Source organism: Pseudophryne corroboree, unplaced genomic scaffold (genome assembly GCF_028390025.1).
Source record: "Pseudophryne corroboree isolate aPseCor3 unplaced genomic scaffold, aPseCor3.hap2 scaffold_299, whole genome shotgun sequence".
Lineage (NCBI taxonomy): Eukaryota > Metazoa > Chordata > Amphibia > Anura > Myobatrachidae > Pseudophryne > Pseudophryne corroboree.
Window position 1 is genome coordinate 685,959 of NW_026969662.1, and position 26,021 is coordinate 711,979.

General features: G+C 48.5%; 27 non-coding genes and 5 pseudogenes across 27 annotated transcripts; 13 read left to right on the forward strand and 19 right to left on the reverse strand.

The window, feature by feature from the left end:
• The first annotated feature begins 471 nt into the window (after window positions 1–471).
• Window positions 472–635, forward strand: LOC135016520 (U1 spliceosomal RNA). The gene has a single exon (XR_010214605.1). It is a non-coding gene; the product is annotated as a U1 spliceosomal RNA (small nuclear RNA).
• Window positions 636–787: 152 nt separating this feature from the next.
• LOC135016461 (U1 spliceosomal RNA) lies at window positions 788–923 on the forward strand (annotated as a pseudogene).
• Window positions 924–1,624: 701 nt separating this feature from the next.
• On the forward strand, window positions 1,625–1,788 carry LOC135016530 (U1 spliceosomal RNA). Its single transcript, XR_010214615.1, has one exon. It is a non-coding gene; the product is annotated as a U1 spliceosomal RNA (small nuclear RNA).
• A 152-nt stretch (window positions 1,789–1,940) lies between these two features.
• Window positions 1,941–2,103, forward strand: LOC135016330 (U1 spliceosomal RNA). Its single transcript, XR_010214464.1, has one exon. It is a non-coding gene; the product is annotated as a U1 spliceosomal RNA (small nuclear RNA).
• Window positions 2,104–2,777: 674 nt separating this feature from the next.
• On the forward strand, window positions 2,778–2,941 carry LOC135016267 (U1 spliceosomal RNA). Its single transcript, XR_010214402.1, has one exon. It is a non-coding gene; the product is annotated as a U1 spliceosomal RNA (small nuclear RNA).
• Window positions 2,942–3,093: 152 nt separating this feature from the next.
• Window positions 3,094–3,256, forward strand: LOC135016313 (U1 spliceosomal RNA). Its single transcript, XR_010214448.1, has one exon. It is a non-coding gene; the product is annotated as a U1 spliceosomal RNA (small nuclear RNA).
• Window positions 3,257–3,930: 674 nt separating this feature from the next.
• Window positions 3,931–4,094, forward strand: LOC135016195 (U1 spliceosomal RNA). Its single transcript, XR_010214330.1, has one exon. It is a non-coding gene; the product is annotated as a U1 spliceosomal RNA (small nuclear RNA).
• Window positions 4,095–4,246: 152 nt separating this feature from the next.
• On the forward strand, window positions 4,247–4,388 carry LOC135016348 (U1 spliceosomal RNA; annotated as a pseudogene).
• An 849-nt stretch (window positions 4,389–5,237) lies between these two features.
• Window positions 5,238–5,400, reverse strand: LOC135016340 (U1 spliceosomal RNA). Its single transcript, XR_010214473.1, has one exon. It is a non-coding gene; the product is annotated as a U1 spliceosomal RNA (small nuclear RNA).
• Window positions 5,401–5,868: 468 nt separating this feature from the next.
• Window positions 5,869–6,031, forward strand: LOC135016314 (U1 spliceosomal RNA). Its single transcript, XR_010214449.1, has one exon. It is a non-coding gene; the product is annotated as a U1 spliceosomal RNA (small nuclear RNA).
• Window positions 6,032–6,880: 849 nt separating this feature from the next.
• On the reverse strand, window positions 6,881–7,022 carry LOC135016385 (U1 spliceosomal RNA; annotated as a pseudogene).
• A 152-nt stretch (window positions 7,023–7,174) lies between these two features.
• Window positions 7,175–7,338, reverse strand: LOC135016531 (U1 spliceosomal RNA). Its single transcript, XR_010214616.1, has one exon. It is a non-coding gene; the product is annotated as a U1 spliceosomal RNA (small nuclear RNA).
• Window positions 7,339–8,012: 674 nt separating this feature from the next.
• LOC135016341 (U1 spliceosomal RNA) lies at window positions 8,013–8,175 on the reverse strand. Its single transcript, XR_010214474.1, has one exon. It is a non-coding gene; the product is annotated as a U1 spliceosomal RNA (small nuclear RNA).
• A 152-nt stretch (window positions 8,176–8,327) lies between these two features.
• On the reverse strand, window positions 8,328–8,491 carry LOC135016188 (U1 spliceosomal RNA). The gene has a single exon (XR_010214324.1). It is a non-coding gene; the product is annotated as a U1 spliceosomal RNA (small nuclear RNA).
• Window positions 8,492–9,165: 674 nt separating this feature from the next.
• LOC135016398 (U1 spliceosomal RNA) lies at window positions 9,166–9,328 on the reverse strand. Its single transcript, XR_010214527.1, has one exon. It is a non-coding gene; the product is annotated as a U1 spliceosomal RNA (small nuclear RNA).
• A 152-nt stretch (window positions 9,329–9,480) lies between these two features.
• On the reverse strand, window positions 9,481–9,644 carry LOC135016245 (U1 spliceosomal RNA). The gene has a single exon (XR_010214380.1). It is a non-coding gene; the product is annotated as a U1 spliceosomal RNA (small nuclear RNA).
• A 674-nt stretch (window positions 9,645–10,318) lies between these two features.
• LOC135016365 (U1 spliceosomal RNA) lies at window positions 10,319–10,481 on the reverse strand. Its single transcript, XR_010214498.1, has one exon. It is a non-coding gene; the product is annotated as a U1 spliceosomal RNA (small nuclear RNA).
• Window positions 10,482–10,633: 152 nt separating this feature from the next.
• On the reverse strand, window positions 10,634–10,797 carry LOC135016223 (U1 spliceosomal RNA). Its single transcript, XR_010214358.1, has one exon. It is a non-coding gene; the product is annotated as a U1 spliceosomal RNA (small nuclear RNA).
• A 698-nt stretch (window positions 10,798–11,495) lies between these two features.
• Window positions 11,496–11,631, reverse strand: LOC135016422 (U1 spliceosomal RNA; annotated as a pseudogene).
• Window positions 11,632–11,783: 152 nt separating this feature from the next.
• On the reverse strand, window positions 11,784–11,947 carry LOC135016235 (U1 spliceosomal RNA). Its single transcript, XR_010214370.1, has one exon. It is a non-coding gene; the product is annotated as a U1 spliceosomal RNA (small nuclear RNA).
• A 3,229-nt stretch (window positions 11,948–15,176) lies between these two features.
• On the reverse strand, window positions 15,177–15,340 carry LOC135016167 (U1 spliceosomal RNA). The gene has a single exon (XR_010214304.1). It is a non-coding gene; the product is annotated as a U1 spliceosomal RNA (small nuclear RNA).
• A 670-nt stretch (window positions 15,341–16,010) lies between these two features.
• On the reverse strand, window positions 16,011–16,173 carry LOC135016346 (U1 spliceosomal RNA). Its single transcript, XR_010214479.1, has one exon. It is a non-coding gene; the product is annotated as a U1 spliceosomal RNA (small nuclear RNA).
• Window positions 16,174–16,325: 152 nt separating this feature from the next.
• On the reverse strand, window positions 16,326–16,489 carry LOC135016200 (U1 spliceosomal RNA). Its single transcript, XR_010214335.1, has one exon. It is a non-coding gene; the product is annotated as a U1 spliceosomal RNA (small nuclear RNA).
• Window positions 16,490–17,184: 695 nt separating this feature from the next.
• LOC135016460 (U1 spliceosomal RNA) lies at window positions 17,185–17,326 on the reverse strand (annotated as a pseudogene).
• Window positions 17,327–17,478: 152 nt separating this feature from the next.
• Window positions 17,479–17,642, reverse strand: LOC135016218 (U1 spliceosomal RNA). Its single transcript, XR_010214353.1, has one exon. It is a non-coding gene; the product is annotated as a U1 spliceosomal RNA (small nuclear RNA).
• A 671-nt stretch (window positions 17,643–18,313) lies between these two features.
• On the reverse strand, window positions 18,314–18,476 carry LOC135016450 (U1 spliceosomal RNA). Its single transcript, XR_010214552.1, has one exon. It is a non-coding gene; the product is annotated as a U1 spliceosomal RNA (small nuclear RNA).
• Window positions 18,477–18,628: 152 nt separating this feature from the next.
• Window positions 18,629–18,792, reverse strand: LOC135016212 (U1 spliceosomal RNA). Its single transcript, XR_010214347.1, has one exon. It is a non-coding gene; the product is annotated as a U1 spliceosomal RNA (small nuclear RNA).
• A 671-nt stretch (window positions 18,793–19,463) lies between these two features.
• LOC135016372 (U1 spliceosomal RNA) lies at window positions 19,464–19,626 on the reverse strand. The gene has a single exon (XR_010214504.1). It is a non-coding gene; the product is annotated as a U1 spliceosomal RNA (small nuclear RNA).
• Window positions 19,627–19,770: 144 nt separating this feature from the next.
• LOC135016491 (U5 spliceosomal RNA) lies at window positions 19,771–19,886 on the forward strand. Its single transcript, XR_010214575.1, has one exon. It is a non-coding gene; the product is annotated as a U5 spliceosomal RNA (small nuclear RNA).
• A 270-nt stretch (window positions 19,887–20,156) lies between these two features.
• LOC135016500 (U5 spliceosomal RNA) lies at window positions 20,157–20,272 on the forward strand. The gene has a single exon (XR_010214584.1). It is a non-coding gene; the product is annotated as a U5 spliceosomal RNA (small nuclear RNA).
• A 274-nt stretch (window positions 20,273–20,546) lies between these two features.
• Window positions 20,547–20,662, forward strand: LOC135016499 (U5 spliceosomal RNA). The gene has a single exon (XR_010214583.1). It is a non-coding gene; the product is annotated as a U5 spliceosomal RNA (small nuclear RNA).
• Window positions 20,663–20,937: 275 nt separating this feature from the next.
• Window positions 20,938–21,053, forward strand: LOC135016516 (U5 spliceosomal RNA). The gene has a single exon (XR_010214601.1). It is a non-coding gene; the product is annotated as a U5 spliceosomal RNA (small nuclear RNA).
• The last annotated feature ends 4,968 nt before the right edge of the window (window positions 21,054–26,021 follow it).

The window sequence follows — 26,021 nt, forward strand, 5'->3', positions numbered from 1 at the left end:
GTTTCCGGAAAAAACGCAGGAGTGGCCGGAGAAACGGGGGAGTGTCTGGGCGAACTCTGGGAGTGTTTGTGACGTCAAACCAGGAACGACAAGCACTGAACTGATCGCAGATGCCGAGTAAGTCTGAAGCTACTCTGAAACTGCTAAGTAGTTTGTAATCGCAATATTGCAAATACATCGGTCACAATTTTAAGAAGCTAAGATTCACTCCCAGTAGGCGGCGGCTTAGCGTGTGTAACTCTGCTAAAATCGCCTTGCGAGCGATCAACTCGGAATGAGGGCCATGGTTTGATATTTGATGGTGCTTCAGTATTAGGCAGCCTTCCGCCCTCCCATGTTCATCTGAAAAGATGTGGTCTCCCTGCAGTTGTTGTCCCCAGATGAGAGTTCCCTTGTGCTGCCTCAGTTGAATCTCCTTTACTTGACAGAGATGTGCCTGAGCAGCGGCCCTCACCAGCCCTATCCCAAATCATACTTATTTTGCATAGGAGATACCATGGTCATGAAGATTGTTCTCCCAGGGTGAGGTTCATTCATTGCATTCTGGGTATGCTGACCCCTGTGATTTTCCCAAATGTGGGAAACTCGACTGCATTATTTGTGGTAGTGGGGGACTGTGTTTGTGCTTTCCTCTGGTCAGCTCTGGTAAAAGTCAGATTTCTTTGTCTCAGATCTTCCTCTAGCCTTGTTCTTCCTTCGAGAGTTCCCTGGTGCTGCATCAGTTGGATCTCCTTCACTTCACAGGGGGGAACCCGAGCAGCGACCCTCCCCAGCTCTAGCCCAACTCCTACTTACCTGCCAGGTGAGATACTATGATCATGAAGGTGCTTCTCCCAGGGCAAGGCTCAACCATTGCACTCTGGGTGTGCTGCTCCTGCGATTTCCCCAAATGTGGGAAACTTGACTCCATAATTTGTGTTTCCCCTCGTCGGCTCTCGTATAATTCAGATCTCTTTGTCTCAGGTCTCTCTCCAGCCTAGTTTGCTGTCTGTTTCCACTTCTCTTTTCTTCAGCCGCTCCCTTCTATACCCTTGTGCACTATCCTGACTTCTCCTCCCGTCTGCTTACTTTGTGCCTTCCAATGCACAATGCAAACTACAGGTAGTGCTGCAGGGCCCACACCCTTTTACTTGCCTTACAGAGCAGCTCTGGAGCTGTTACAGTGCCCAGCTGCTGCAAGAAATCAGCTTGAATGCTTCAGGGGATGGGGCATGGCCAACATGAGCCCCACACCAAAGGAGGGTGGAGGTGTTTAATGCGAACTAGGGGTAATCCAAGCACCGCAAAAGGCCGCCATGCCCTGCACGCCCCTTTTCTCTTTTCATATGCAGATGAGGGTTGAAGCCAACTTTGACCCACTGCTTGGATGACATCACCGTATGCAAATCCGTCTTCTGCAGAACTTTCCCCAGGAATGCTTGCACTAGTTGTTGCATTTGGTTTGTTGTTTGGGGGTGCTTCAGTATTAGGCAGCCTTCTGCCCTCCCATGTTCATCTGAAAATATGTGTTCTCCCTGCAGTTGTTGTCCCCAGATGAGAGTTCCCTTGTGCTGCCTCCGTTAAATCTCCTTTACTTGACAGAGATGTGCATGAGCAGCGGCCCTCCCCAGCCCTATTCCAAATCATACTTATTTTGCATAGGAGATACCATGGTCATGAAGATTTTTCTCCCAGGGTGAGGTTCATTCATTGCATTTTGGGTATGCTGACCCCTGTGATTTCCCCAAATGTGGGAAACTCAACTGCATTATTTGTGGTAGTGGGGGACTGTGTTTGTGCTTTCCTCTGGTCAGCTCTGGTAAAAGTCAGATTTCTTTGTCTCAGATTTTCCTCTAGCCTTGTTCTTCTTTCGAGAGTTCCCTTGTGCTGCCTTAGTTGGATCTCCTTCACTTTACAGGGGGGTACCCGAGCAGCGACCCTCCCCAGCTCTAGCCCAACTCCTACTTACCTGCCAGGTGAGATACTATGATCATGAAGGTGCTTCTCCCAGGGCAAGGCTCACCCATTGCACTCTGGGTGTGCTGCTCCTGCGATTTCCCCAAATGTGGGAAACTTGACTGTATAATTTGTGTTTCCCCTGGTCGGCTCTCGTATAATTCAGATCTCTTTGTCTCAGGTCTCTCTCCAGCCTAGTTTGCTGTCTGTTTCCACTTCTCTTTTCTTGAGCCGCTCCCTTCTATGCCCTTGCGCACTATCCTGACTTCTCCTCCTGTCTGCTTACTTTGTGCCTTCCAACGCACAATGCGAACTACAGGTAGTGCTGCAGGGCCCACACCCTTTTACTTGCCTTACAGAGCAGCTCTGGAGCTGTTACAGTGCCCAGCTGCTGCAAGAAATCAGCTTGAATGCTTCAGGGGCTGGGGCATAGCCAACATGAGCCCCACACCAAAGGAGGGTGGAGGTGTTTAATGCAAACTAGGGGTCAGCCAAGCGCCGCAAAAGGCCACCATGCCCTGCACGCCCCTTTTCTCTTTTCATATGCAGACGAGGGTTGAAGCCAACTTTGACCCACTGCTTGGATGACATCACCATATGCAAATCCATCTGCGGCAGGCCTTCCCCCAGGAATGCTTGCACTAGTTGTTGCATTTGGTTTGTTGTTTGGGGGTGCTTCAGTATTAGGCAGTCTTCTGCCCTCCCATGTTCATCTGAAAATATATGTTCTCCCTGCAGTTGTTGTCCCAAGATGAGAGTTCCCTTGTGCTGCCTCAGTTGAATCTCCTTTACTTGACAGAGATGTGCCTGAGCAGCGGCCCTCCCCAGCCCTATTCCAAATCATACTTATTTTGCATAGGAGATACCATGGTCATGAAGATTTTTCTCCCAGGGTGAGGTTCATTCATTGCATTTTGGGTATGCTGACCCCTGTGATTTCCCCAAATGTGGGAAACTTGACTGCATTATTTGTGGTAGTGGGAGACTGTGTTTGTGCTTTCCTCTGGTCAGCTCTGGTAAAAGTCAGATTTCTTTGTCTCAGATCTTCCTCTAGCCTTGTTCTTCTTTCGAGAGTTCCCTGGTGCTGCCTCAGTTGGATCTCCTTCACTTCACAGGGGGGAACCCGAGCAGCGACCCTCCCCAGCTCTAGCCCAACTCCTACTTACCTGCCAGGTGAGATACTATGATCATGAAGGTGCTTCTCCCAGGGCAAGGCTCACCCATTGCACTCTGGGTGTGCTGCCCCTGCGATTTCCCCAAATGTGGGAAACTTGACTGCATAATTTGTGTTTCCCCTGGTCGGCTCTCGTATAATTCAGATCTCTTTGTCTCAGGTCTCTCTCCAGCCTAGTTTGCTGTCTGTTTCCACTTCTCTTTTCTTCAGCCGCTCCCTTCTATACCCTTGTGCACTATCCTGACTTCTCCTCCCGTCTGCTTACTTTGTGCCTTCCAATGCACAATGCAAACTACAGGTAGTGCTGCAGGGCCCACACCCTTTTACTTGCCTTACAGAGCAGCTCTGGAGCTGTTACAGTGCCCAGCTGCTGCAAGAAATCTGCTTGAATGCTTCAGGGGATGGGGCATGGCCAACATGAGCCCCACACCAAAGGAGGGTGGAGGTGTTTAATGCGAACTAGGGGTCATCCAAGCACCGTAAAAGGCCGCCATGCCCTGCACGCCCCTTTTCTCTTTTCATATGCAGATGAGGGTTGAAGCCAACTTTGACCCACTGCTTGGATGACATCACCGTATGCAAATCCGTCTTCTGCAGAACTTCCCCCAGGAATGCTTGCACTAGTTGTTGCATTTGGTTTGTTGTTTGGGGGTGCTTCAGTATTAGGCAGCCTTCTGCCCTCCCATGTTCATCTGAAAATATGTGTTCTCCCTGCAGTTGTTGTCCCCAGATGAGAGTTCCCTTGTGCTGCCTCAGTTGAATCTCCTTTACTTGACAGAGATGTGCATGAGCAGCGGCCCTCCCCAGCCCTATTCCAAATCATACTTATTTTGCATAGGAGATACCATGGTCATGAAGATTGTTCTCCCAGAGTGAGGTTCATTCATTGCATTTTGGGTATGCTGACCCCTGTGATTTCCCCAAATGTGGGAAACTCAACTGCATTATTTGTGGTAGTGGGGGACTGTGTTTGTGCTTTCCTCTGGTCAGCTCTGGTAAAAGTCAGATTTCTTTGTCTCAGATTTTCCTCTTGCCTTGTTCTTCTTTCGAGAGTTCCCTTGTGCTGCCTCAGTTGGATCTCCTTCACTTTACAGGGGGGTACCCGAGCAGCGACCCTCCCCAGCTCTAGCCCAACTCCTACTTACCTGCCAGGTGAGATACTATGATCATGAAGGTGCTTCTCCCAGGGCAAGGCTCACCCATTGCACTCTGGGTGTGCTGCTCCTGCGATTTCCCCAAATGTGGGAAACTTGACTGCATAATTTGTGTTTCCCCTGGTCGGCTCTCGTATAATTGAGATCTCTTTGTCTCAGGTCTCTCTCCAGCCTAGTTTGCTGTCTGTTTCCACTTCTCTTTTCTTCAACCGCTCCCTTCTATACCCTTGTGCACTATCCTGACTTCTCCTCCCGTCTGCTTACTTTGTGCCTTTGAATGCACAATGCAAACTACAGGTAGTGCTGCAGGGCCCACACCCTTTTACTTGCCTTACAGAGCAGCTCTGGAGCTGTTACAGTGCCCAGCTGCTGCAAGAAATCTGCTTGAATGCTTCAGGGGCTGGGGCATAGCCAACATGAGCCCCACACCGAAGGAGGGTGGAGGTGTTTAATGCAACCTAGGGGTCGGTCAAGCGCCGCAAAAGGCCACCATGCCCTGCACGCCCCTTTTCTGTTTTCATATGCAGACAAGGGTTGAAGCTAACTTTGACCCACTGCTTGGATGACATCACCATATGCAAATCCGTCTGCGGCAGGCCTTCCCCCAGGAATGCTTGCACTAGTTGTTGCATTTGGTTTGTTGTTTGGGTGTGCTTCAGTATTAGTCAGCCTTCTGCTCCACCCTCCTTTGGTGTGGGGCTCATGTTGGCCATGTCCCATCCCCTGAAGCATTCAAGCAGATTTCTTGCAGCAGCTGGGCACTGTAACAGCTCCAGAGCTGCTCTGTAAGGCAAGTAAAAGGGTGTGGGCCCTGCAGCACTACCTGTAGTTTGCATTGTGCATTGGAAGGCACAAAGTAAGCAGACGGGAGGAGAAGTCAGGATAGTGCACAAGGGTATAGAAGGGAGCGGCTGAAGAAAAGAGAAGTGGAAACAGACAGCAAACTAGGCTGGAGAGAGATCTGAGACAAAGAGATCTGAATTATACGAGAGCCGACCAGGGGAAACACAAATTATGCAGTCAAGTTTCCCACATTTGGGGAAATCGCAGGAGCAGCACACCCAGAGTGCAATGGGTGAGCCTTGCCCTGGGAGAAGCACCTTCATGATCATAGTATCTCACCTGGCAGGTAAGTAGTAGTTGGGCTAGAGCTGGGGAGGGTCGCTGCTCGGGCACCCCCCTGTTAAGTGAAGGAGATCCAACTGAGGCAGCACAAGGGAACTCTCAAAAGAAGAACAAGGCTAGAGGAAGATCTGAAACAAAGAAATCTGACTTTTACCAGAGCTGACCAGAAGAAAACACAAACACAGTCCCCCACTACCACAAATAAAGCAATCGAGTTTCCCACATTTGGGGAAATCACAGGGGTCAGCATACCCAAAATGCAATGAATGAACCTCACCTCAACTGCTTTATTTGTGGTAGTGGGGGACTGTGTTTGTGTTTTCTTCTGGTCAGCTCTGGTAAAAGTCAGATTTCTTTGTTTCAGATCTTCCTCTAGCCTTGTTCTTCTTTTGAGAGTTCCCTTGTGCTGCCTCAGTTGGATTTCCTTCACTTAACAGGGGGGTGCCCGACCAGCGACCCTCCCCAGCTCTAGCCCAACTCCTACTTACCTGCCAGGTGAGATACTATGATCATGAAGGTGCTTCTCCCAGGGCAAGGCTCACCCATTGCACTCTGGGTGTGCTGCCCCTGCGATTTCCCCAAATGTGGGAAACTTGACTGCATAATTTGTGTTTCCCCTGGTCGGCTCTCGTATAATTCAGATCTCTTTGTCTCAGATCTCTCTCCAGCCTAGTTTGCTGTCTGTTTCCACTTCTCTTTTCTTCAGCCGCTCCCTTCTATACCCTTGTGCACTATCCTGACTTCTCCTCCTGTCTGCTTACTTTGTGCCTTCCAATGCACAATGCAAACTACAGGTAGTGCTGCAGGGCCCACACCCTTTTACTTGCCTTACAGAGCAGCTCTTGAGCTCTTACAGTGCCCAGCTGCTGCAAGAAATCTGCTTGAAAGCTTCAGGGGATGGGGCATGGCCAACATGAGCCCCACACCAAAGCAGGGTGCAGCAGAAGGCTGCCTAATACTGAAGCACCCCCAAACAACAAACCAAATGCAACAACTAGTGCAAGCATTCCTGGGGGTAGGCCTGCCGCAGATGGATTTGCATATGGTGATGTCATCCAAGCAGTGGGTCAAAGTTGGCTTCAACCCTCGTCTGCATATGAAAACAGAAAAGGGGCGTGCAGGGCATGGTGGCCTTTTGCGGCGCTTGACTGACCCCTAGTTTGCATTAAACACCTCCACCCTCCTTCGGTGTGGGGCTGATGTTGGCTATGCCCCAGCCCCTGAAGCATTCAAGCTGATTTCTTGCAGCAGCTGGGCACTGTAACAGCTCCAGAGCTGCTCTGTAAGGCAAGTAAAAGGGTGTGGGCCCTGAAGCACTACCTGTAGTTTGCATTGTGCATTGGAAGGCACAAAGTAAGCAGACGGGAGGAGAAGTCAGGATAGTGCACAAGGGTATAGAAGGGAGCGGCTGAAGAAAAGAGAAGTGGAAACAGACAGCAAACTAGGCTGGAGAGAGACCTGAGACAAAGAGATCTCAATTATACGAGAGCCGACCAGGGGAAACACAAATTATGCAGTCAAGTTTCCCACATTTGGGGAAATCGCAGGAGCAGCACACCCAGAGTACAATGGGTGAGCCTTGCCCTGGGAGAAGCACCTTCATGATCATAGTATCTCACCTGGCAGGTAAGTAGGAGTTGGGCTAGAGCTGGGGAGGGTCGCTGCTCGGGTACCCCCCTGTAAAGTGAAGGAGATCCAACTAAGGCAGCACAAGGGAACTCTCGAAAGAAGAACAAGGCTAGAGGAAAATCTGAGACAAAGAAATCTGACTTTTACTAGAGCTGACCAGAGGAAAGCACAAACACAGTCCCCCACTACCACAAATAATGCAGTTGAGTTTCCCACATTTGGGGAAATCACAGGGGTCAGCATACCCAAAATGCAATGAATGAACCTCACCCTGGGAGAAAAATCTTCATGACCATGGTATCTCCTATGCAAAATAAGTATGATTTGGAATAGGGCTGGGGAGGGCCGCTGCTCATGCACATCTCTGTCAAGTAAAGGAGATTCAACTGAGGCAGCACAAGGGTACTCTCATCTGGGGACAACAACTGCAGGGAGAACATATATTTTCAGATGAACATGGGAGGGCAGAAGGCTGCCTAATACTGAAGCACCCCCAAACAACAAACCAAATGCAACAACTAGTGCAAGCATTCCTGGGGGAAGGCCTGCCGCAGATGGATTTGCATATGGTGATGTCATCCAAGCAGTGGGTCAAAGTTGGCTTCAACCCTCGTCTGCATATGAAAAGAGAAAAGGGGCGTGCAGGGCATGGTGGCCTTTTGCGGCGCTTGGCTGACCCCTAGTTTGCATTAAACACCTCCACCCTCCTTTGGTGTGGGGCTCATGTTGGCTATACCCCAGCCCCTGAAGCATTCAAGCTGATTTCTTGCAGCAGCTGGGCACTGTAACAGCTCCAGAGCTGCTCTGTAAGGCAAGTAAAAGGGTGTGGGCCCTGCAGCACTACCTGTAGTTCGCATTGTGCGTTGGAAGGCACAAAGTAAGCGGACAGGAGGAGAAGTCAGGATAGTGCGCAAGGGCATAGAAGGGAGCGGCTCAAGAAAAGAGAAGTGGAAACAGACAGCAAACTAGGCTGGAGAGAGACCTGAGACAAAGAGATCTGAATTATACGAGAGCCGACCAGGGGAAACACAAATTATGCAGTCAAGTTTCCCACATTTGGGGAAATCGCAGGAGCAGCACACCCAGAGTGCAATGGGTGAGCCTTGCCCTGGGAGAAGCACCTTCATGATCATAGTATCTCACCTGGCAGGTAAGTAGGAGTTGGGCTAGAGCTGGGGAGGATCGCTGCTCGGGTACCCCCCTGTAAACTGAAGGAGATCCAACTGAGGCAGCACAAGGGAACTCTCGAAAGAAGAACAAGGCTAGAGGAAAATCTGAGACAAAGAAATCTGACTTTTACCAGAGCTGACCAGAGGAAAGCACAAACACAGTCCCCCACTACCACAAATAATGCAGTCAAGTTTCCCACATTTGGGGAAATCACAGGGGTCAGCATACCCAAAATGCAATGAATGAACCTCACCCTGGGAGAACAATCTTCATGACCATGGTATCTCCTATGCAAAATAAGTATGATTTGGAATAGGGCTGGGGAGGGCCGCTGCTCATGCACATCTCTGTCAAGTAAAGGAGATTCAACTGAGGCAGCACAAGGGAACTCTCATCTGGGGACAACAACTGCAGGGAGAACACATATTTTCAGATGAACATGGGAGGGCAGAAGGCTGCCTAATACTGAAGCACCCCCAAACAACAAACCAAATGCAACAACTAGTGCAAGCATTCCTGGGGGAAGTTCTATAGAAGACGGATTTGCATACAGTGATGTCATCCAAGCAGTGGGTCAAAGTTGGCTTCAACCCTCATCTGCATATGAAAAGAGAAAAGGAGCGTGCAGGGCATGGCGGCCTTTTGCGGTGCTTGGATGACCCCTAGTTCGCATTAAACACCTCCACCCTCCTTTGGTGTGGGGCTCATGTTGGCCATGCCCCATCCCCTGAAGCATTCAAGCAGATTTCTTGCAGCAGCTGGGCACTGTAACATCTCCAGAGCTGCTCTGTAAGGCAAGTAAAAGGGTGTGGGCCCTGCAGCACTACCTGTAGTTTGCATTGTGCATTGGAAGGCACAAAGTAAGCAGACGGGAGGAGAAGTCAGGATAGTGCACAAGGGTATAGAAGGGAGCGGCTGAAGAAAAGAGAAGTGGAAACAGACAGCAAACTAGGTTGGAGAGAGACCTGAGACAAAGAGATCTGAATTATACGAGAGCCGACCAGGGGAAACACAAATTATGCAGTTAAGTTTCCCACATTTGGGGAAATCGCAGGGGCAGCACACCCAGAGTGCAATGGGTGAGCCTTGCCCTGGGAGAAGCACCTTCATGATCATAGTATCTCACCTGGCAGGTAAGTAGGAGTTGGGCTAGAGCTGGGGAGGGTCTCTGCTTGGGCACCCCCCTGTCAAGTGAAGGAGATCCAACTGAGGCAGCACAAGGGAACTCTCGAAAGAAGAACAAGGCTAGAGGAAGATCTGAAACAAAGAAATCTGACTTTTACCAGAGCTGACCAGAGGAACACACAAACACAGTCCCCCACTACCACAAATAAAGCAGTCGAGTTTCCCACATTTGGGGAAATCACAGGGGTCAGCATACCCAGAATGCAATGAATGAACCTCACCCTGGGAGAATAATCTTCATGACCATGGTATCTCCTATGCAAAATAAGTATGATTTGGGATAGAGCTGGGGAGGGCCGCTGCTCAGGCACATCTCTGTCAAGTTAAGGAGATTCAACTGAGGCAGCACAAGGTAACTCTCATCTGGGGACAACAACTGCAGGGAGAACACATATTTTCAGATGAACATGGGAGGGCAGAAGGCTGCCTAATACTGAAGCACCCCCAAACAACAAACCAAATGCAACAACTAGTGCAAGCATTCCTGGGGGAAGTTCTGCAGAAGACGGATTTGCATATGGTAATGTCATCCAAGCAGTGGGTCAAAGTTGGCTTCAACCCTCGTCTGCATATGAAAACAGAAAAGGGGCGTGCAGGGCATGGTGGCCTTTTGCGGCGCTTGTCTGACCCCTAGTTTGCATTAAACACCTCCACCCTCCTTCGGTGTGGGGCTCATGTTGGCTATGCCCCAGCCCCTGAAGCATTCAAGCTGATTTCTTGCAGCAGCTGGGCACTGTAACAGCTCCAGAGCTGCTCTGTAAGGCAAGTAAAAGGGTGTGGGCACTGCAGCACTACCTGTAGTTTGCATTGTGCATTGGAAGGCACAAAGTAAGCAGACGGGAGGAGAAGTCAGGATAGTGCACAAGGGTATAGAAGGGAGCGGCTGAAGAAAAGAGAAGTGGAAACAGACAGCAAACTAGGCTGGAGAGAGACCTGAGACAAAGAGATCTGAATTATACGAGAGCCGACCAGGGGAAACACAAATTATGCAGTCAAGTTTCCCACATTTGGGGAAATCGCAGGAGCAGCACACCCAGAGTACAATGGGTGAGCCTTGCCCTGGGAGAAGCACCTTCATGATCATAGTATCTCACCTGGCAGGTAAGTAGGAGTTGGGCTAGAGCTGGGGAGGGTCGCTGCTCGGGTACCCCCCTGTAAAGTGAAGGAGATCCAACTGAGGCAGCACAAGGGAACTCTCGAAAGAAGAACAAGGCTAAAGGAAAATCTGAGACAAAGAAATCTGACTTTTACCAGAGCTGACCAGAGGAAAGCACAAACACAGTCTCCCACTACCACAAATAATGCAGTCGAGTTTCCCACATTTGGGGAAATCACAGGGGTCAGCATACCCAAAATGCAATGAATGAACCTCACCCTGGGAGAAAAATCTTCATGACCATGGTATCTCCTATGCAAAATAAGTATGATTTGGAATAGGGCTGGGGAGGGCCGCTGCTCATGCACATCTCTGTCAAGTAAAGGAGATTCAACTGAGGCAGCACAAGGGAACTCTCATCTTGGGACAACAACTGCAGGGAGAACATATATTTTCAGATGAACATGGGAGGGCAGAAGGCTGCCTAATACTGAAGCACCCCCAAACAACAAACCAAATGCAACAACTAGTGCAAGCATTCCTGGGGGATGGCCTGCCGCAGATGGATTTGCATATGGTGATGTCATCCAAGCAGTGGGTCAAAGTTGGCTTCAACCCTCGTCTGCATATGAAAAGAGAAAAGGGGCGTGCAGGGCATGGCGGCCTTTTGCAGCGCTTGCATGACCCCTAGTTTGCATTACACACCTCCTCCCTCCTTCGGTGTGGGGCTCATGTTGGCTATGCCCCAGCCCCTGAAGCATTCAAGCTGATTTCTTGCAGCAGCTGGGCACTGTAACTGCTCCAGAGCTACTCTGTAAGGCAAGTAAAAGGGTGTGGGCCCTGCAGCACTACCTGTAGTTCGCATTGTGCGTTGGAAGGCACGAAGTAAGCAGACGGGAGAAGTCAGGATAGTGCGCAAGGGCATAGAAGGGAGCGGCTCAAGAAAAGAGAAGTGGAAACAGACAGCAAACTAGGCTGGAGAGAGACCTGAGACAAAGAGATCTGAATTATACGAGAGCCGACGAGGGGAAACACAAATTATGCAGTCAAGTTTCCCACATTTGGGGAAATCGCAGGAGCAGCACACCCAGAGTGCAATGGTTGAGCCTTGCCCTGGGAGAAGCACCTTCATGATCATAGTATCTCACCTGGCAGGTAAGTAGGAGTTGGGCTAGAGCTGGGGAGGGTCGCTGCTCGGGTTCCCCCCTGTGAAGTGAAGGAGATCCAACTGATGCAGCACCAGGGAACCCTCGAAAGAAGAACAAGGCTAGAGGAAGTTCTGAGACAAAGAAATCTGACTTTTACCAGAGCTGACCAGAGGAAAGCACAAACACAGTCCCCCACTACCACAAATAATGCAGTTGAGTTTCCCACATTTGGGAAAATCACAGGGGTCAGCATACCCAGAATGCAATGAATGAACCTCACCCTGGGAGAACAATCTTCATGACCATGGTATCTCCTATGCAAAATAAGTATGATTTGGGATAGGGCTGGTGAGGGCCGCTGCTCAGGCACATCTCTGTCAAGTAAAGGAGATTCAACTGAGGCAGCACAAGGGAACTCTCATCTGGGGACAACAACTGCAGGGAGACCACATCTTTTCAGATGAACATGGGAGGGCGGAAGGCTGCCTAATACTGAAGCACCATCAAATATCAAACCATGGCCCTCATTCCGAGTTGATCGCTCGCAAGGCGATTTTAGCAGAGTTACACACGCTAAGCCGCCGCCTACTGGGAGTGAATCTTAGCTTCTTAAAATTGCGACCGATGTATTCGCAATATTGCGATTACAAACTACTTAGCAGTTTCAGAGTAGCTTCAGACTTACTCGGCATCTGCGATCAGTTCAGTGCTTGTCGTTCCTGGTTTGACGTCACAAACACTCCCAGAGTTCGCCCAGACACTCCCCCGTTTCTCCGGCCACTCCTGCGTTTTTTCCGGAAATTGTAGCGTTTTTTCCCACACGCCCATAAAACGGCCTGTTTCCGCCCAGTATCACCCATTTCCTGTCAATCACATTACGATCGCCGGAGCGAAGAAAAAGCCGTGAGTAAAAATACTTTCTTCATTGTAAAATTACTTGGCGCAGTCGCAGTGCGAATATTGCGCATGCGTACTAAGCAGAATTTCACTGCGATGCGATGAAATTTACAGAGCGAACGACTCGGAATGAGGGTCCATATGCAACAACTAGTACAAGCACTCCTGGGGGAAGGTCTGCAGCAGACGGATTTGCATACGGTGATGTTATCCAAGCAGTGGGCCAAAGTTGACTGGAACCCTCATCTGCATATGAAAAGAGAAAAGGGGCATGCAGGGCATGGCGGCCTTTTGCAGTGCTTGGATGACCCCTAGTTCGCATTAAACACCCCCACCCTCCTTTGGTGTGGGGCTCATGTTGGCCATGCCCCATCCCCTGATGCATTCAAGCTGATTTCTTGCAGCAGCTGGGCACTCCAGAGCTGTTCTGTAAGGCAAGTAGAAGGGTGTGGGCCCTGCAGCACCACCTGTTGTTCGCATTGTGCGTTGGAAGGCACAAATTAAGCAGACGGGAGGAGAAGTCAGGATAGTGCGCAAGGGCATTCTTTTCTCTTAGTCCGGGGGCAAGGCTTCAAAATGGGGTCTGCAACGGAGGAGACACAGGGGGCGTGGTCACAGCAGCTTTTCTCTACAGTCTGCACCAGCAGGAGCCTACACCATTTTTTATGATCACGCTGAACTGCAGTGCGACTGCAATTACAGCATGGTCAAGAAGGGAGGCGTCATGCTGGGTGGCCATGCCCTGTCACTGTGCAGGAGCCAGCACCGCTCACACACTAGTCCCCGGGTGCAGCCCCCAACCCCGGGACACCCGGAGCAACAAAATGTAGATTCAGGCCACCAGGCCACGCCCCTACCTATGAAACCATGCCTCCTTTTTACCATTGCGCTGTTTATCTGCGCGCACTGCATTACAATCTCCCTCGCCACCTCTCTGGGTGTCACCAGTGATAGTGACACCTCTGCCATGCTTGTAGCAGCTGGTCCTAAGATCTACGCCTCAAGCCCTGAGTGTTTGCCCTTGTGACTTGTTGATCATCATAGCGAAGCAGATGCTTACAGAAAACTGCAGGGGCTTAGATTGAAAATAAAAAAAATTGATGGGTATAAGGTAGAGAGGAGCGGGTTCGGTTCTCCGAGAACCGAATTCCCCACGAACTCCACGTGGTTTACACTGGTCCGAGGCAGGCTCGGTTGTTCCCGCCTGACTTGGAAAACCTGAACAAGGGAAAATGTCATCATCCCGCTGTCAGATTCTCGTGAGATTCGGATTCCATATAAAGAGCTGCGCGTTGCTGCCATTTTTACTCGTGCATTGAAGAGAGAGCGGAGAGGACGTGGCTATGTTCTCTCAGTGGAAATCTCAATATCAGTGCTCAGTATCAGTGGTTACTTATTGCTGCTCAGTAATACTAGTAGTGTGTCTCTCCTGCTCAGTGTCAGTTCTCAGTAGTATCCTCATCAGTGCTCAGTATCACTGCTCATTGTCTTGTGCTGCATTGTGGTGCTCAGCATACTACAGTACATTACTAATAGTCCAGTGCTGCATCTTGCTGCTCAGTGTCAGTTCTAGTATCCTCATCAGTGCTCACTATCACTGCTCATTGCATTGTGGTGTTCTGTATACTACAGTAACATAGTAATATAGTATATATAGAGGAGCGGGTTCGGTTCTCCGAGAACCGAATTCCCGACGAACTCCACGTGGTTTACACTGGTCCGAGGCAGGCTCGGTTGTTCCCGCCTGACTCGGAAAACCTGAACAAGGGAAAATGTCATCATCCCGCTGTCGGATTCTCGCGAGATTCGGATTCCATATAAAGAGCTGCGCGTTGCCGCCATTTTTACTCGTGCATTGAAGAGAGAGCGGAGAGGACGTGGCTATGTTATCTCAGTGGAAATCTCAATATCAGTGCTCAGTATCAGTGGTTACTTATTGCTGCTCAGTAATACTAGTAGTGTGTCTCTCCTGCTCAGTGTCAGTTCTCAGTAGTATCCTCATCAGTGCTCAGTATCACTGCTCATTGTCTTGTGCTGCATTGTGGTGCTCAGCATACTACAGTACATTACTAATAGTCCAGTGCTGCATCTTGCTGCTCAGTGTCAGTTCTAGTATCCTCATCAGTGCTCACTATCACTGCTCATTACATTGTGGTGTTCTGTATACTACAGTAACATAGTAATATAGTAACATATAGTAACATAGTTTTTGAGGTTGAATAGAGGCAAATTGCCCATCGTGTTCAACCTGTTTTAAGTTGTGATGATTCTACATACTTGCTGAATAATGTTTTATGACTAGTTAGCTACTATAACTCATGTTACCCCCGGATTAACCATGTTGATATTTTAAGTATTATAACCTTGGATAGCTTTTTCATTCAGAAATGTATCCATTCCATTTTTAAATCCAATTACAGAGTCCGCCATTACCACCTTCCCTGGCAGGGAATTCCACATCCTGATTGCCCTAACAGTGAAGATCATAGTATCTCACCTGGCAGGTAAGTAGGAGTTGGGCTAGAGCTGTGGAGGATTGCTGCTCGGGCACCCCCTGTCAAGTGAAGGAGATCCAACTGAGGCAGCACAAGGGAACTCTCGAAAGAAGAACAAGGCTAGAGGAAGATCTGAGACAAAGAAATCTGACTTTTACCAGAGCTGACCAGAGGAAAGCACAAACACAGTCCCCCACTACCACAAATAATGCAGTCGAGTTTCCCACATTTGGGGAAATCACAGGGGTCAGCATACCCAGAGTGCAATGAATGAACCTCACCCTGGGAGAACAATCTTCATGACCATGGTATCTCCTATGCAAAATAAGTATGATTTGGGATAGGGCTGGGGAGGGCCGCTGCTTAGGCACATCTCTGTCAAGTAAAGGAGATTCAACTGAGGCAGCACAAGGGAACTCTCATCTGGGGACAACAACTGCAGGGAGAACACATATTTTCAGATGAACATGGGAGGGCAGAAGGCTGCCTAATACTTATGCACCCCCAAACAACAAACCAAATGCAACTACTAGTGCAAGCATTCCTGGGGGAAGGCCTGCAGCAGACGGATTTGCATATGGTGATGTCATCCAAGCAGTGGGTCAAAGTTGGCTTCAACCCTCGTCTGCATATGAAAATAAAAAAGGGGTGTGCAGGGCATGGCGGCCTTTTGCGGCGCTTGGATGACCCCTAGTTCGCATTAAACACCTCCACCCTCCTTCGGTGTGGGGCTCATGTTGGCTATGCCCCAGCCCCTGAAGCATTCAAGCTGATTTCTTGCAGCAGCTGGGCACTGTAACAGCTCCAGAGCTGCTCTGTAAAGCAAGTAAAAGGGTGTGGGCCCTGCAGCACTACCTGTAGTTTGCATTGTGCGTTGGAAGGCACAAAGTAAGCAGACGGGGAAGTCAGGATAGTGCACAAGGGCATAGAAGGGAGCGGCTCAAGAAAAGAGAAGTGGAAACAGACAGCAAACTAGGCTGGAGAGAGACCTGAGACAAAGAGATCTGAATTATACGAGAGCCGACCAGGGGAAACACAAATTATACAGTCAAGTTTCCCACATTTGGGGAAATCGCAGGAGCAGCACACCCAGAGTGCAATGGGTGAGCCTTGCCCTGGGAGAAGCACCTTCCTGATCATAGTATCTCACCTGGCAGGTAAGTAGGAGTTGGGCTAGAGCTGGGGAGGGTCGCTGTACGGGCACCCCCCTGTCAAGTGAAGGAGATCCAACTGAGGCAGCACAAGGAAACTCTCGAAAAAAGAACAAGGCTAGATGAAGATCTGAGACATAGAAATCTGACTTTTACCAGAGCTGACCAGAGGAAAGCACAAACACAGTCCCCCACTACAACAAATAATGCAGTCGAGTTTCCCACATTTGGGGAAATCACAGGGGTCAGCATACCCAGAATGCAATGAATGAACCTCACCCTGGGAGAACAATCTTCATGATAATGGTATCTCCTATGCAAAATAAGTATGATTTGGGATAGGGCTGGGGAGGGCCGCTGCTCAGGCACATCTCTGTCAAGTAAAGGAGATTCAACTGAGGCAGCACAAGGGAACTCTCATCTGGGGACAACAACTGCAGGGAGAACACATATTTTCAGATGAAAATGGGAGAGCAGAAGGCTGCCTAATACTGAAGCACCCCCAAACAACAAACCAAATGCAACAACTAGTTCAAGCATTCCTGGGAAAAGGTCTGCAGAAGACGGATTTGCATACGGTGATGTCATCCAAGCAGTGGGCCAAAGTTGGCTGGAACCCTCATCTGCATATGAAAAGAGAAAAGGGGTATGCAGGGCATGGCGGCCTTTTGCGGTGCTTGGATGACCCTTAGTTTGCATTAAACACCTCCACCCTCCGTCGGTGTGGGGCTCATGTTGGCTATGCCCCAGCCCCTGAAGCATTCAAGCTGATTTCTTGCAGCAGCTGGGCACTGTAACAGCTCCAGAGCTGCTCTGTAAGGCAAGTAAAAGGGTGTGGGCCCTGCAGCACTACCTGTAGTTTGCATTGTGCATTGGAAGGCACAAAGTAAGCAGACAGGAGGAGATGTCAGGATAGTCCACAAGGGTATAGAAGGGAGGGGCTTAAGAAAAAAGAAGTGGAAACAGACAGCAAACTTGGCTGGAGAGAGACCTGAGACAAAGAGATCTGAATTATATGAGAGCCGACCAGGGGAAACACAAATTATGCAGTCAAGTTTCCCACATTTGGGGAAATCGCAGGGGCAGCACACCCAGAGTGCATTGGGTGAGCCTTGCCCTGGGAGAAGCACCTTCATGATCATAGTATCTCACCTCGCAGGTAAGTAGGAGTTGGGCTAGAGCTGGGGAGGGTCGCTGCTCGGGCACCCCCCTGTCAAGTGAAGGAGATCCAACTGAGGCAGCACAAGGGAACTCTCGAAAGAAGAACAAGGCTAGAGGAAGATCTGAGACAAAGAAATCTGACTTTTACCAGAGCTGACCAGAGGAAAGCACAAACACAGTCCCCCACTACCACAAATAATGCAGTTGAGTTTCCCACATTTCGGGAAATCACAGGGGTCAGCATACCCAGAATGCAATGAATGAACCTAACCCTGGGAGAACAATCTTCATGACCATGGTATCTCCTATGCAAAATAAGTATGATTTGGGATAGGGCTGGGGAGGGCCGCTGCTCATGCACATCTCTGTCAAGTAAAGGAGATTCAACTGAGGCAGCACAAGGGAACTCTCATCTGGGGACAACAACTGCAGGGAGAACACATATTTTCAGATGAACATGGGAGGGCAGAAGGCTGCCTAATACTGAAGCACCCCCAAACAACAAACCAAATGCAACAACTAGTGCAAGCATTCCTGGGGGAAGGCCTGCAGCAGATGGATTTGCATATGGTGATGCCATCCAAGCAGTGGGTCAAAGTTGGCTTCAACCCTCGTCTCCATATGAAGAGAGAAAAGGGGCGTGCAGGGCATGGCGGCCTTTTGCGGCGCTTGGATGACCCCTAGTTCGCATTACACACCTCCACCCTCCTTTGGTGTGGGGCTCATGTTGGCTATGCCCCAGCCCCTGAAGCATTCAAGCTGATTTCTTGCAGCAGCTGGGCACTGTAACTGCTCCAGAGCTGCTCTGTAAGGCAAGTAAAAGGGTGTGGGCCCTGCAGCACTACCTGTAGTTTGCATTGTGCGTTGGAAGGCACGAAGTAAGCAGACGGGAGAAGTCAGGATAGTGCGCAAGGGCATAGAAGGGAGCGGCTCAAGAAAAGAGAAGTGGAAACAGACAGCAAACTAGGCTGGAGAGAGACCTGAGACAAAGAGATCTGAATTATACGAGAGCCGACCAAGGGAAACACAAATTATGCAGTCAAGTTTATCACATTTGGGGAAATCACAGGGGCAGCACAACCAGAGTGCAATGGGTGAGCCTTGCCCTGGGAGAAGCACCTTCATGATCATAGTATCTCACCTGGCAGGTAAGTAGGAGTTGGGCTAGAGCTGGGGAGGGTCGCTGCTCGGGCACCCCCCTGTCAAGTGAAAGAGATCCAACTGAGGCAGCACAGGGGAACTCTCGAAAGAGGAACAAGGCTAGAGGAAGATCTGAGATAAAGAAATCTGATTTTTACCAGAGCTGACCAGAGGAAAGCACAAACACAGTCCCCCACTACCACAAATAATGCAGTCGAGTTTCCCACATTTGGGGAAATCACAGGGGTCAGCATACCCAGAATGCAATGAATGAACCTCACCCTGGGAGAACAATCTTCATGACCATGGTATCGCCTATGCAAAATAAGTATGATTTGGGATAGGGCTGGGGAGGGCCGCTGCTCAGGCACATCTCTGTCAAGTAAAGGAGATTCAACTGAGGCAGCACAAGGGAACTCTCATCTGGGGACAACAACTGCAGGGAGAACACATATTTTCAGATGAACATGGGAGGGCAGAAGGCTGCCTAATACTGAAGCACCCCCAAACAACAAACCAAATGCAACAACTAGTGCAAGCATTCCTGGGGGAAGGCCTGCAGCAGATGGATTTGCATATGGTGATGTCATCCAAACAGTGGGTCAAAGTTGGCTTCAACCCTCGTCTGCATATGAAAAGAGACAAGGGGCGTGCAGGGCATGGCGGCCTTTTGCGGCGCTTGGATGACCCCTAGTTCGCATTACACACCTCCACCCTCCTTCGGTGTGGGGCTCATGTTGGCTATTCCCCAGCCCCTGAAGCATTCAAGCTGATTTCTTGCAGCAGCTGGGCACTGTAACTGCTCCAGAGACGCTCTGTAAGGCAAGTAAAAGGGTGTGGGTCCTGCAGCACTACCTGTAGTTTGCATTGTGCGTTGGAAGGCACGAAGTAAGCAGACGGGAGAAGTCAGGATAGTGCGCAAGGGCATAGAAGGGAGCGGCTCAAGAAAAGAGAAGTAGAAACAGACAGCAAACTAGGCTGGAGAGAGACCTGAGACAAAGAGATCTGAATTATACGAGAGCCGACCAGGGGAAACACAAATTATGCAGTCAAGTTTCCCACATTTGGGGAAATCGCAGAAGCAGCACACCCAGAGTGCAATGGGTGAGCCTTGCCCTGGGAGAAGCACCTTCATGATCATAGTATCTCACCTGGCAGGTAAGTAGGAGTTGGGCTAGAGCTTGGGAGGGTCGCTGCTCGAGCATCCCCCTGTCAAGTAAAGGAGATTCAACTGAGGCAGCACAAGGGAACTCTCATCTGGGGACAACAACTGCAGGGAGAACACATATTTTCAGATAAAAATCTTGGTCATGCTCTGGTTTCTCTTCAGAACGAACAAATCTTTCGCCTTTTACTAAAGATTTCCGTGGAGAGGAGCAAAACCGAGTTTTATCTCAATTTTTGCATGCCCCATCTTTTTGGGGTTTCTTTTATCGGTTTAAAGATAGAATGAGTGTGCTTTAATGTAAGCTCATTTGCATAGAAATGACAGTAAATGTTTGTTTCTTTTCAAACAGAACTTTCTTGACCATGCTACTTGCTTGAAAGATCTGGGAGCACAAGGAATACAGTACAAACCATGCTTATAGCAAGGAGAAGACAGGTGAGAAATCTGCTTTCTTTCAAATTGGGCGCTCACTTTGATCTGAATGAGGACTGCTGGCACGGCACTCAGGCGACAGGTGGAATCTTGGTCATGCTCTGGTTTCTCTTCAGAACGAACAAATCTTTTGCCTTTTACTAAAGATTTCTGTGGAGAGGAGCAAAACTGAGTTTTATCTCAATTTTTGCATGCCCCGTCTTATTGGGGTTTCTTTTATCAGTTTAAAGATAGAACGAGTGTGCTTTAATGTAAGCTCATTTGCGTAGAAATGACAGTAAATGTTTGTTTCTTTTCAAACAGAACTTTCTTGACTATACTAATTGCTTGAAAGATCTGGGAGCACATGGAAAAGAGTACAAACCATGTTTATAGCAAGGGGAAGCCTGGTGAGAAATCTGCTTTCTTTCTTTCAAATTGGGTGCTCACTTTGAGCTGAATGAGGACTGCTGGCATGGCACTCAGGCGACAGGTAGAATCTTGGTCATGCTGTGGTTTCTCTTCAGAACGAACAAATCTTTCGCCTTTTACTAAAGATTTCCGTGGAGAGGAGCAAAACTGAGTTTTATCTCAATTTTTGCATGCCCCATCTTATTGGGGTTTTATTTTATTGGTTTAAAGATAGAACGAGTGTGCTTTAATGTAAGCTCATTTGCATAGAAATGACAGTAAATGTTTGTTTCTTTTCAAACAGAACTTTCTTGACCACACTAATTGTTTGAAAGATCTGGGAGCACATGGAAAAGAGTACAAACCATGTTTATAGCAAGGGGAAGCCTGGTGAGAAATCTGCTTTCTTTCATTCAAATTGGGTGCTCACTTTGAGCTGAATGAGAACTGCTGGCATGGCACTCAGGCGACAGGTGGAATCTTGGTCATGCTCTGGTTTCTCTTCAGAACTAACAAATATTTTGCCTTTTATTAAAGATTTCCGTGGAGAGGAGCAAAACTGAGTTTTATCTCAATTTTTGCATGCCCCATATTATTGGGGTTTCTTTTATCAGTTTAAAGACAGAACGAGTGTGCTTTCTTGTTAGCTTTAATGTAAGTTTATTTGCATAACAATGACAGTAAATGTTTGTTTCTTTTCAAACAGAACTTTCTTGACCATGCTACTTGCTTGAAAGATCTGGGAGCACATGGAAAACAGTACAAACCATGCAGTATCACAAGAGCCTTTATTTGATCTTTCATGAAGATAGAGCAGAATTGAGGACACGTCAACAATTTCTGCCGAAGGTGGTTCATCTTTCCACATGGTGCCTTTGGCCACTGACACCTTCGTTGAGTCAAAGTCTCTGGCTGTGGTCAGAACTTTGAAAATTTATGTCACCAGAACGGTTCAGATTAGGAAAACAGAGGCTCTGTTTGTCCTGTATGCTCCCAACATGATTGGGTGTCCTGCTTCCATGCAGACCATTATGCGCTGGATCTGTGGTAAGATTCAGCATGCTCATTCCACGGCAGGATTGCCGTTACTGAATTAGGTGAAGACCCATTCTACTAGAAAGGTGGGTTCATCCTGGGCAGCTGGTCGGGGAGTCTCGGCATTGCAACTTTGCCGAGCAGCTATTTAGTAAACACTTTTGCTAAGTTTTACAAGTTTGATACCTTGGCTGATGATAACCTCAAGTTGGGTCATTCGGTGCTGCAGAGTCGTACGCACTCTCCCACCCGTTCAAGAGCTTTGGTATAACCCCATGGTTCTTAATGTGACCCCAGCATCCTCTAGGTCGTATGAGAAAATAGGATTTTAATACCTACCGGTAAATCCTTTTCTCTTAGTACGTAGAGGATGCTGGGCACCCGTCCCAGTCCATACTGTGTCTGCAGTTATTACTTGTGGTTATACACATGTTGTGTTACGGTTCTGGTCAGCTTTTTGCTGCAATTGTTCATGCCGTTGGCTTGTGTTCTGTTGAATGCCACGTTCTGCGGCATGCTTAAGGTGTGAGCTGGTAAGATGCTCACCTTAGTTTAACAATAAATCCTTTCCTCGAAATGTCCGTCTCCCTGGGCACAGTTCCTATAACTGGAGTCTGGAGGAGGGGCATAGAGGGAGGAGCCAGTTCACACCCTTTGAAAGTCTTAAAGTGCCCATGTCTCTTGCGGATCCCGTCTATACCCCTTGGTTCTTAATGTGACCCCAGCATCCTCTACGGACTAAGAGAAAAGGATGCCCTTGTGTACTATCCTGACTTCTCCTCCCGTCTGCTTACTTTGTGCCTTCCAACGCACAATGCGAACTACAGGTGGTGCTGCAGGGCCCACACCCTTTTACTTGCCTTACAGAGCAGCTCTGGAGCTGTTACAGTGCCCAGCTGCTGCAAGAAATCAGCATGAATGCTTCAGGGGATGGGGCATGGCCAACATGAGCCCCACACCAAAGGAGGGTGGGGGTGTTTAATGCGAACTAGGGGTCATCCAAGCACTGCAAAAGGCCGCCATGCCCTGCATGCCCCTTTTCTCTTTTCATATGCAGATGAGGGTTCCAGCCAACTTTGGCCCACTGCTTGGATGACATCACCATATGCAAATCCGTCTGCTGCAGACCTTCCCCCAGGAATGCTTGTACTAGTTGTTGGATATGGTTTGATATTTGATGGTGCTTCAGTATTAGGCAGCCTTCCGCCCTCCCATGTTCATCTGAAAAGATGTGGTCTCCCTGCAGTTGTTGTCCCCAGACGAGAGTTCCCTTGTGCTTCCTCAGTTGAATCTCCTTAACTTGACGGGGGAGGGGCTGCCCGAGCTGCCACCCTCCCCAGCCCTATCCCAACTCATACTTATTTTACATATTAGATCTCTTGATCATGAAGATTGTTCTCACAGGGTGAGGTTCATCCATTATATTTTAAAATAGGAAGGTACAAATTACATATTTGAATTGCATCTATGTGCTGGATTCAAATGTCCCCCCCCCTTCCTTTCTCAATTGTGCCCGTCAGCAGCTATTCTAAGGTTGCTGCCAATGGGTGTGACACATTAATTTCTTCTGTGGGGTACACTGGACTCCACAAGGATTCACATTGGGGTGTAGAGTAGGATCTTGATCTGAGGCACCAACCGGCTCAAAGCTTTTGACTGTTCCCAAGAAGCTCAGTGCATTCTCCTCTATAACCCCGCTTCCATGAACAGGGAGCTCAGTTTGTAGTTGGTGCTTTCAGTAGCAGGCCAATTAACAGGGGCCTGCCTCAGGCAGCCTATTCTTAGCTATTAATTTTGACAAGAAAAGAAGAACTTGTTTTATGAGAATCTACAAGGGCTGCAGCAGGCTAGGTCTAATAGACATCTTTACTGCAGCTTCATCACTCCCAGCGGCGCTATATACTCCCGTGCCCTGGTTGCTGGGTCACTGCAGCGGAGGCTCCGGTTTCATCCTAAGGTCAGTCACACACACACCACCCTTCCGGATCACGAGGCCGCTGATGAAGGGGAGCGAGGCCGTAGGGGGTGGGCCGTGTGCGCACTGCGGTGGACACTGATTACTGGGCAGCCGCTCCACTAGCCACCAGGTACAGTTAAGGAGCACAGGTCTGGGGGTTTTTCTCCTATATTAACCCAATTTTGTACTGCCCGCAGCGCATTGTGATAGGTAATAGGGCCTGATTCAGGTTGGATTGCAATCACAATAAGCGATCCAACTGCAAAAATTGCTAAGAGCATACGCATGTGCCTGCATTTTCTGCGGCACCCCGCAGAGAATGTGATCGCCTCTGCCTGTCAATCGGGGCGGGGAAGGGGGGGAGAGGTGGGTCAGCAACACTCCATTTCCAAGTCAGGGATGGAGCGGTGCGGGGGCAAGGCTTCAAAATGGGGTCTGCAACGGAGGAGACACAGGGGGCGTGGTCACAGCGGCTGTATGACATCACATTCAGCCGCTGTGATCACAAAAATGGTGGCGGCTTCCTGCGCGCACATACAGTCTGCACCAGCAGGAGCCTACACCATTTTTTATGATCACGCTGAACTGCAGTGCGACTGCAATTACAGCATGGTCAAGAAGGGAGGCGTCATGCTGGGTGGCCATGCCCTGTCACTGTGCAGGAGCCAGCACCGCTCACACACTAGTCCCCGGGTGCAGCCCCCAACCCCCGGGACACCCGGAGCAACAAAATGTAGATTCAGGCCACCAGGCCACGCCCCTACCTATGAAACCATGCCTCCTTTTTACCATTGCGCTGCTTATCTGCGCGCACTGCATTACAATCTCCCTCGCCACCTCTCTGGGTGTCACCAGTGATAGTGACACCTCTGCCATGCTTGTAGCAGCTGGTCCTAAGATCTACGCCTCAAACCCTGAGTGTTTGCCCTTGTGACTTGTTGATCATCATAGCGAAGCAGATGCTTACAGAAAACTGCAGGGGCTTAGATTGAAAATAAAAAAATTGATGGGTATAAGGTAGAGAGGAGCGGGTTCGGTTCTCCGAGAACCGAATTCCCCACGAACTCCACGTGGTTTACACTGGTCCGAGGCAGGCTCGGTTGTTCCCGCCTGACTCGGAAAACCTGAACAAGGGAAAATGTCATCATCCCGCTGTCGGATTCTCGCGAGATTCGGATTCCATATAAAGAGCTGCGCGTTGCTGCCATTTTTACTCGTGCATTGAAGAGAGAGCGGAGAGGACGTGGCTATGTTCTCTCAGTGGAAATCTCAATATCAGTGCTCAGTATCAGTGGTTACTTATTGCTGCTCAGTAATACTAGTAGTGTGTCTCTCCTGCTCAGTGTCAGTTCTCAGTAGTATCCTCATCAGTGCTCAGTATCACTGCTCATTGTCTTGTGCTGCTTTGTGGTGCTCAGCATACTACAGTACATTACTAATAGTCCAGTGCTGCATCTTGCTGCTCAGTGTCAGTTCTAGTATCCTCATCAGTGCTCACTATCACTGCTCATTGCATTGTGGTGTTCTGTATACTACAATAACATAGTAATATAGTAACATAGTTTTTGAGGTTGAATAGAGGCAAATTGCCCATCGTGTTCAACCTGTTTTAAGTTGTGATGATTCTACATACTTGCTGAATAATGTTTTATGACTAGTTAGCTACTATAACTCATGTTACCCCCGGATTAACCATGTTGATATTTTAAGTATTATAACCTTGGATAGCTTTTTCATTCAGAAATGTATCCATTCCTTTTTTAAATCCAATTACAGAGTCCGCCATTACCACCTTCCCTGGCAGGGAATTCCACATCCTGATTGCCCTAACAGTGAAGAAACCTTTCCTCCATTGCGTTCTGAACTTTCCTCCAGTCGCAGCGAGTGACCACGTGTTCTTTTAATAAATAATTCCTCTGATAACTCTTTGTTATGTATCTTTACATATTTGAAGATATTAATAATATCTCCTCTTAGGCACCTCTTTTCTAGTGTATAAATATTCAGCCTAGTAAGTCTTTCCTTATAGTCCAGTACTTTTAGGCCTTTAATCAATTTAGTCTTCAGGATCTCTTACACTTCCATGAGCAGCAGAGTAGTGCAATGGAAGCATGCTGGGCCCATAACCCAGAGGTCGATTGATCGAAACTATCCTCTGCTATGTGCATTTTTTTTTTTATAATTAAAGTAATCAAAAACTGGGATTGATATTTTGGCTCTTTTATTTTTACTTAAAGTACAATAACTTTTATCATTTTAATTTGTTTTAATAGTATATTGACAGCATTGTTTTCTTTAAAAAATCCACTTAATTTTCTTTACCCTATTACTGAAATGGTAATTGACAAAAACAAACTACATTGTCACCAGAAGAGCAATGCAAAATGTACAAGTGATATATGAAAATCATCTTCCATCTTGAATTTCAATGATGCATTGGGACAACAATTTGTGAGAAACATCTTCACCCATAAAGAAAGATTTTCTTAATTCCTTACCTGTGTGCTGATTAGATATCACCTTGTTTTCACATTAAACAGACTTCCCCGTGAGGAAGCAGCAAGGATGCAGTGACGTTT